The sequence below is a fragment of the Mytilus californianus genome, unplaced genomic scaffold, assembly GCF_021869535.1.
Source record: "Mytilus californianus isolate M0D057914Y unplaced genomic scaffold, xbMytCali1.0.p SCAF_8, whole genome shotgun sequence".
Classification (NCBI taxonomy): domain Eukaryota; kingdom Metazoa; phylum Mollusca; class Bivalvia; order Mytilida; family Mytilidae; genus Mytilus; species Mytilus californianus.
The window spans coordinates 102,745,525-102,753,080 of record NW_026262734.1 but is presented as its reverse complement, the minus strand read 5'-3'; positions in this window follow the sequence as shown (position 1 = coordinate 102,753,080).

Sequence of the window (7,556 nt, the reverse complement as noted above, 5' to 3'; positions counted from 1 at the left end):
TTGTTAATAGTGAACAAAAAAGTAAAACATGCTACACAGAGGAACAAGTGATCAGTATGCTGAAGTTTCTTATTGACAAAATATTTGTTAAATTTGGAGGTAGACTTTTTCAACAAATTGTCGACATTCCTATGGGAACGAACTGTGCGCCTCTCCTTGCCGACCTTTTCTTATTTTCATATGAGTCGGAGTTCCTTCAGACACTTGCCAAAAAAAAGAAGATCAAAGAAGCCAGATCATTTAATTTCACATTCAGATATATAGATGATGTTCTTTCAATTAACAATCCAAAGTTTTCTGATTGGGTTCCATTAATATATCCTCCAGAACTAGAAATTAAAGAAACAACAGACACGGCTTCTTCTGCCTCATTTTTAGACTTATACCTCGAATTTGACATAAGCGGTCATCTCAGTACCAGAATCAATGACAAACGAGACAATCTTAATTTTGAAATTATTAGTTTCCCCCACCTTTTTAACCATAAAATTTTAATTTTAATGCACCCACCTAACATACGGCTAAATCATATACCATTCGAAAGCACATCATCTGCACTACCTTTTTTGCCCGGTCGTCAAAAATTCGTATGGTGCAGTTTCTGTCAAATCACAACGAAAGGTCAAGGACGGACAACTTCTAATTTTACAAGAAGTCAGCATTTTTTGCATATTCTGTCTTCTGAATAATGATATTTTGTATGGACATATGGAAATCTGTTAGAACAGATGTTAATAGTAACTTATCAAAAGCGTTTTGAAATATTAATGTCGGATTTTTAATAAATAGCGCTGTTTTCCAGAAATTTCATTGAAAATGACAAAAATGCATGAAAATCAAATTTTATGTCTGTAATTCAACTGTTATTCACCATAAAACCAAATAACATATTTTATTTAGTGCTAAGGATGTTTTTGACATCATTAAATTACTGCAATTACGCTTCTTGTTAATTAAACAGCCAATTATAAGAACCATGCAGTTGCCCAAAATACCGCCATCTGCAAGAAATTAGCTTTTTTAGCTGTTCTTTGTTAAAACAATTTGTATGTAGTCGATATTATGTTGAAAAACACAAATTTTAAAAGTGCAAAAATGTTAAAGGATAGAATATACAGAAAATTCGTGCATTTAGGGAAAAGTTTGGGAGCGAAACTTTGATAATTCAAAATTTCAATATTTGTATGTTTTCTTGGTTGCTTATACTGCATCTTGCATGGAATGAGGAAGTGAAAACTATTGTAAGCTAGCCACTGAAATGTTCTTCATGCCTGGCCAATATATTTAATCCTATCCAACTACGTAATTTCTTGTAAATAAATTGAGAACCTCGCAATTATATTTACTTACATTAATTTTTGAATTGGGAAATCTAGCAATTCGCAATAACAATACATACATTTCCATTAATCAAATTTACTCCCTGAATAGTTTACATATAAATACATTTTAACATAAAGATGATTGATTGATTGTTGGTGTTTGACGCAATTTTCGGTTTAGCACTTTTGATTTCTAAAGTATTTTGCGGCGATCAGTTTTAAATGGTTTAGGCCCATGGAATGCCCAAGGAACCACCGACCTTCGGAAGGAAAACTGGCAATCCCCATCAACAATACATTAGTTATAGCTATTAGTATCAAGGACGAAGTTACTGTGTAGGTGTCACAACACAAATATACCAATCAGCATTGATCACCTTTTGTAAAAGTAGGCAACCTCTAACCAAACACAGCAGTGTTAATGTTGATGTTTACTTCAGCTAAATGTTACAAGTAAAGTTTCTTAATAGAAACAAAAATATAAATGCATTTGAACTATTTTTATTTCAATTTTAATTGGCCATGATTTTGCATTAAAATTTCAATGTAGATTTGCCACATAATATTTTCATTTTAGGCATTTAAAAAAAAGAGCACGATCTACTATTTTAGTAGATCATCTATTAAACATTGGTTGATCATTGGCATATTAAAGATAATACATATGGTTAAAATGGAGTTATTTTATTCTTAAATATCTATACAATTGTGAGAATGAAAAAATTGTGGTTGAATTTATCCAGTTTTTTTAATTGGTTTTATGACATCTGATCTTAAATTATGTTCGTGGATATTTATTGTGCACTGAGCCCTCGGTTATTGATCTGACAGCGACGTTTTGCGATTTTCTCACTTTATTTTCATATTTTTCGGTTCAAGTTACTAATTGTGCGAAGATCTCACAACAATAATAAGTGATATAAGTTGACATGAAAAAACCGTACAAAATGTTGTGTATAAGTGTTAAAAACATGGGTTAAAACAATCAGACTAAAATTAATCACGACTCGCCTGCTCATATATCGCATGAGAATAACGAAATCAGAGAACTACATTTTAATAAGATTAGGGTTAACTTAATGAGATAGCTCGAAAGCAGGTATGTTTTGGTAAATTTAAAGCGATTACTGTTTTTAGCGCTATTTGAATATGTCTATTATGAAACAAATCCCTTCACGTATAACCTCCATATGTGCACTTTGAACTTCCATAATTCTGCCAAGCAATGTCGACGGAATATTGCTCATTACAATTTTGAGACTAACAAATGGATATGTGAATGGAAAGAACAAAAGAAAAAAGGACGTAAGGACAAGATGATTCCTACATTTCCGATATATCATATAAAGATAGATAGAGATGGAGAGAGAACTACGAGGTCTATCACAACTGTTTTCCAATCGTTTGATGTGTTTCAGCTTTTGGTTTTGATATGTGATAAGAGACTTTCTGATTTGAAATTTCACTTGGAGTTCGGTAATTTATGTTGTTTTACTAACTTATTATTTGCATCAATATCTGAGTTTTAAGTTCTGTTGTCTTTTTTCGCTCAGCTTTGAAATTTATGGTTTTCTTTTCTTTGATTGAAAGAAGGGATAAAATAATATGGAGGCAGTCTCAAACATTGGTCGAAGAAAAACAGATGACAGCATGACCATAGCGAAAAAGTAAGACAGACAAACAAATCTTCTTTAAACACTATACCGAATTATGTGAACAATACATAAACCAGTATGGTGATTACAGTTGTTCATAAAAGGTTATTCAATCTTAAATAATCTGAATAATTAATTTTCAGTCATATTTAATGAAACAACTAACAAAGTATATTATAATGGGTTAACATTAAAAGGAATTCGTCGAATTTGACATTGAAAAGCGCATGGTACAGTCAGTTTTCTTTCGAACATTGAACGAGCATAATCTTCGTAACATGTCTTTCCACATCGGGAAACTAATTTTGACAAATATACTTCTTTTGTTCCTTAAAATTCTTCCATAACCTTTTTTTTTAAATATGGTTGATCATTATCTGCCGATATTGGTAATATTATCTAGCAAAAAAAGCTAAATGATCCCCATTTTTCAGATGGTGTTTTTTGGGGCAACTACAAAAGCCTCATTAAAAGGCTGCATCTGGACCTACATCATATCAATTGCAGTTTAAAATGATGAAAAAATTCCCTCGGTCCATAAACAATAAATCTATTCTATTTTTGACTTACAAATATTCAAATTTCAGAAAACATTTAAATTTTATTGCAATTTTATCATTTTTGGAAGTTTTTTCAAGAAAAGCATTTTTTTGTTAATATAGCGCAATCAACATTTAAGTTTGCACTTGATTTGAAATCATGGTAATTTGTTTTATAAGGTTTAGATGAATGTTAGGGAATAAAATGCCATACAAGTACCTGACAATGGCATTTTGTGTAATTATAGCAAACATATGGAATACTCAGTTTAGACCTTTGATCTTGATTTAACGAAAATTGCACCGTACGAATTATTGACGACCAGGCAAAAATGAAAGTACAGGTAATAAGCTTTCGAATGATGTATTATATAGCCGAGCATTAAAGTCGTTAACTAAGCGTCTTTTTGAAAATTGTCACTCGCCTATTTGTAGCAATATATATCAACTTCAAATGCATATGGGATATACATTTCCCAATTCATTCGGTACTCAAGAGCTTGCAGCTGCTACTCAGAGATTGTAAAACGTCACCAGTGTCTGAGCAGAAAGTTGATGAACCAGGGGTATGTCAAAACACGTCTCGTCCTTTTTCTTAAAAAAGTTCATTGGAAGATACCAAGACCTTGGTGATAAATATTCCGTATTAATTTCAAAAATAATACACGATAGTCTAGAAGTATAGATTCTAGGTACTTACGTTGTTTATCATCTTAATACGTGATATAGTATTATTTTATTTGTCTTTATAAACTATTACTTTTACTGTTTAGTCTATTTTTGGTAATATTCAATAGGCGTGGCTCGGTACATATACTTCCCGTCATTGTGTTATTGTGCTATGGTAAATATTTTCATTCTTGTCGTTCGTTTTTGCTAATGTGCTGTGTCTATATGTTTTTTTTTTTTTTTTTTTGTTTTTTTTTTTTTTTTTTTACATATTTGTTTGTTTTTATAGTGATAAAGATTTTAACACAATGTTGACTGCTGTACCCCTATTTTTGATATTTTTACCTATTATGTCTGTTTGTTTTGTTCACACATCTTTGTCACTATATTGGAATTTTATGCGACTGTCATACAAGTGAGAGGTTTAGCCAGCTATAAAACAAGGTTTAATCCACCTTTTTTCTACATAAGAAAATGCCTGTACCAGGTCAGGAATATTCGTTTGATATGTTTGAGCTTTCGATTTTGCCATTTTATTAGGGACTTTGCGTTTAGAATTTTCCTCGGAGTTCGGTATTTTTGTTATTTTGTTTTTTTACTTTTAATTTTCTATTGAGTCGTGTCAAAAAATCTCAGTAATTTATCAATAATGTTCTACATGCAGGAACTTTTGTTTTTATTACATTAATCAATACAAAACAAAATTTATTTGTACAAAATGTGCTTTTTACGTATAATATAATAGTTGAAATGATAAAAAAATTGATTTTGGAGTATATTTCAACATGTAAAGTGATATTATTGTCAACATATGCTAATTCTACAAACATCACGCAGTCTGATCCGAACATAGATATATATTCAATATTCTCTTAAAATCTCATCACGTGTATAACATAAATATTTATATACATATCTAAAAATTGTATCTATACTTTTAAATGAGAAGACCTCATTTTGTGTGTCGCTTCTCTTCCTTTCACAATAAATTAATTATCATGCCTTATAGGTACCATGCATAGTCGCATTTGTAATCCTCGCTTATGATTATTCCGTTTGGGTTATTGTGGAAAGAAAACGAAAATAAAGGCTTCCGGATATTGTTTCTGTCATCGGACGGACTTTTAAGTTATAGACTTGCAAGACTTCCGTTTAGGACTGTTAAAATTATAAACTGGCCACAGAATTTTGGTAACTATAATTCTGTGAAGTTTTAAACAGTCCTTAACGGAAGTCTCGCAATATCGCAATAGGTGGAATTATAAGGATTAAACTTCTGATTTTTTTTTAATTGGACTGTCCGCTCACAAACTGAATAAAAAAAATGTTTAATCATATATATAATATATGACCTTTTCTTATACATCCATTTCGCATAAGAAAATAGGTTTTTTTCAGTTACCGGACCAACTCTACCTTAGACCAACCGACTTAAATTTCTATTGCCAAAATGCCGTCCTCATGAGCATTTCACATAAACTAATCCGTTTGAATAAATGTATAGTTCTGTCATATAAAAAAGAAGATGTGGTATGATTGCCAATGAGACAACTCTTCACAAGAGACCAAATGACACAGAAATTAACAACTATAGGTCACCGTACGGCCTTCAACAATGAGCAAAGCCCATACCGCATAGTCAGCTATAAAAGGCCCCGAAATGACAAATGTAAAACAATTCAAACGAGAAAACTATCGTCCTAATTAATATACAAAAAAATGAACGAAAAACAAATATGTAACACAGCAGCAAACGAAAACCATTGAATGACAGGCTCCAGACTTGGGACAGACACATAAATACAGAATGTGGCAATGTCTGTTGCCAACATTCAAGATACATATAACCAAAATCATGTTTATTTTTATGATTGTAGTTTACTTCCTCAAAAATATGCAAGCTTTGGACAACTAACTTTCGATGGTAATTAAATCAGGAATTGTATCTAGAGACGGACAAAGCAGTATGTCTCCAAGAAAATGCCCAGAAATTATCCAGTCATAAAATCTTTTACAAAAACTGTTTACATACTTTCAACCACGCTCTAAATTCCCGCGATTTCGCGGGTGTGTTCTAGAAACAGTAAAATACTGAAACGTATAAAAAGGCTTATATAAAATGAGTATGATAGACAATGACAAGAATTATTATGCTTGAAGTCATTTCTTAAACTATAACGATATATAAAAGATTTAGTAACATCGACAGCTATATAAAAATAGGAAATAGTTTCTTTCGCATCAAATATTACAGAAGTGTTTTCATTTTTAAATTACGATACCACTTTTTATAAAATTGATCGTTATATTTTACTGCTCAAATATACTATATATTTCAATGGTCTAAGCATAAAGAACATAAAATAAAAACAAATGTTTCATGTTCAGTTTCATATTCAATCTCAAGATCTTTCATATACTGGCTTATTCTCAAATCGTCCTGTTTCTATTTAAAGAAGATGCAAATAATAGGTGGTCAAGTATACGTTTCGGGTCATAAGAGCCGTCTACTGCAATTTATTCAATCTTTTTTTTTCTCTGATGACTTGAAAATGACAAGTTTTTTTACAAGGTACCACGCAATAGTCGACAAACTGAAATCTTCTGGTTGATACAAAGTAAAGTGAAGGTTGAAAAAATATCTGCCATTTAAAATGCAAAACAGTTAATATTGCTGACAAATTCATAGTATAATTCACCTTAAATATTTGGTGTAAAATCGACAACATAACGTTCTGACAAAAAGTGAATTCCTTGTGTATAAACTTCTATATCGGGGACTTGACTATTCAAATCCCCACATAAATTAAATGGAATACCATTTAGAACTGTATATAAATTGGACGTATCAAGGAATCATGAATGTTTATTAAACGCGCAGAGTTATCCGATGGTAAGTAAATTTCACACACAAAAAAGCAATCATCATGTTCATGTTGTTGTAAGTTTCAGAAAATTGTACCGATAAAACTTCATCTGTTGATGCGATCACTGTCAATACATTAAATTGGGAAAACATATCTTTGTTCACTAACATTCATTTGCCACCGCATCCAGCTCAATCACAAACTTATTTTACTCCAGCCGTGTATGCTCCAAAACCTAAATTTAACCTATTTGTTACGTGGTTTACAGAAACATCTTTTGCCTCTACCACACCTATTATTTCTGGAGTATCTCGACTACCATTTCAAAGATCTCTGATGTGACAAAATTTTGGAATTTATTTCAAATTGAAGAATTCATCTCCTTCAAGCAATGCTCTGATTCTTAGTCACGCTTTTGCTATACTTTTTTGTTCTTTTTGGTCTGTAAATCTGATTTTTTTATATAAAAATCCTCGAAAAGACATTTATTGTCGACATGCACAT